The 1,306-nt window shown below is 39.9% G+C and overlaps 1 non-coding gene across 1 annotated transcript; it reads right to left on the bottom strand.

Annotated features, from left to right (window-relative positions):
• Positions 1-797: 797 nt before the first annotated feature.
• LOC142435099 (U1 spliceosomal RNA) lies at positions 798-961 on the bottom strand. Its single transcript, XR_012781246.1, has one exon. It is a non-coding gene; the product is annotated as a U1 spliceosomal RNA (small nuclear RNA).
• Between the last annotated feature and the right edge of the window lie 345 nt (positions 962-1,306).

Genomic DNA, 1,306 nt, shown 5'->3' with positions numbered 1-1,306 from the left:
ATAACTGCCTTTGCTGCGTCTCACACGTTTTGGTATGTCCCATTCTCATTTTTGTTGGTTTCTAGAAATGTCCTAATTTAATCTCTGATCTGAGCCCCTATCCACTCCATTTGCAGTAGTTATTCATTCTCCAATTGTTTGCTCTTGTTTTCTGCATTGACCTTTTGTTGATTTCCAGCCTTATGGCACAGTTGTCAGAGAGCGAGGTCTGTATGATCTCAATGTGCTTGAATTTACGCTGATTCTACTTGTTTCCCAGCATGTGATTTATCCTTGTGTGTGTGCCATGTGGACTTGAAAAGAATGTGAATTTTTTAGTATTTTGGTGGAGAACTCTGTAAATATCAGGTCAAATCGTCTAATTGTAGTATTTTGAACCGTAGCCTCCTTGTTGAGTTTCTTTACCTGTGATCTATCTTTCTCAGAGAGTGGTATATTGAAGAGCAGTGTGTGTCTGTGTCTGTGTAAGGGAGAACTTTATATCAATGAATAATTGCATATTAAGAAAACACTCCAGCCAATTACTGATCAAGTGCATATGTCTGATAATTTCTTTTTTCATCTTTTAGAGCATTGAATTGATGAATTTCACAGGTCTCTTTTTCGGTAAGTATATGTTTAATATGCTCACTGATTTTTGGTCTACTGTTCCGTTGAGCATTATATATTGTCCCTCCTTATCTATTGTTATGGTTTGCACTTGAGATCAATTTTATTTGTGATTAGGATGGCAACCCCTGCTTTTTTGAGTTGCTATTTGCTCGGCATATTCTTCTCCAGCCTTAGATTCTCAGCCCCAGGGGAGAGTGTGAATGCAGTCCCCAACTACCACAAATTATGCAGTCAAGTTTTCCACATTTGGGGAAATCACAGGGGCCAGCACATCCGGAGTGAAATGGATAAGCCTCGCTCTGGGAAAATCACCTTCATGATCAGTGTATCTCCCCTGCCAGGTAAGTATGATTCCCAGCTTATTATTTTGTCTGTAATCTTGAGATGTGTCTCCTGTAAGCAGTAGATCTAGAGGTTGTGTTTTCTAAGCACATTGGCTAGCCTCTGCCTTTTAAGGCCTGAGTTCATTCCATTGATATTCAGGGTTATTACATCTATCTGTGATTTCATTTTGTCTCTCTTGTGTTGGGTGTTTCCCTAGGTACATTTCTTATCTGTGGGTTGTGCATGTGTGTGTGTGTTCATTCTTGCCTTCTTTCCACCATTGAGCCAATGTTATCTTAGGGGCTGCTTCCCCTTTTTTGACTTCTGGGTGGAGTTGTTCTATGTGGTGGTCTCTTATTTGTGCTTAGTG

This window comes from Tenrec ecaudatus, chromosome X (assembly GCF_050624435.1).
Source record: "Tenrec ecaudatus isolate mTenEca1 chromosome X, mTenEca1.hap1, whole genome shotgun sequence".
Taxonomy (NCBI): domain Eukaryota; kingdom Metazoa; phylum Chordata; class Mammalia; order Afrosoricida; family Tenrecidae; genus Tenrec; species Tenrec ecaudatus.
The sequence above is the reverse complement of the archived record's forward strand: the minus strand, read 5'-3'. Positions and strand labels throughout refer to the sequence as shown.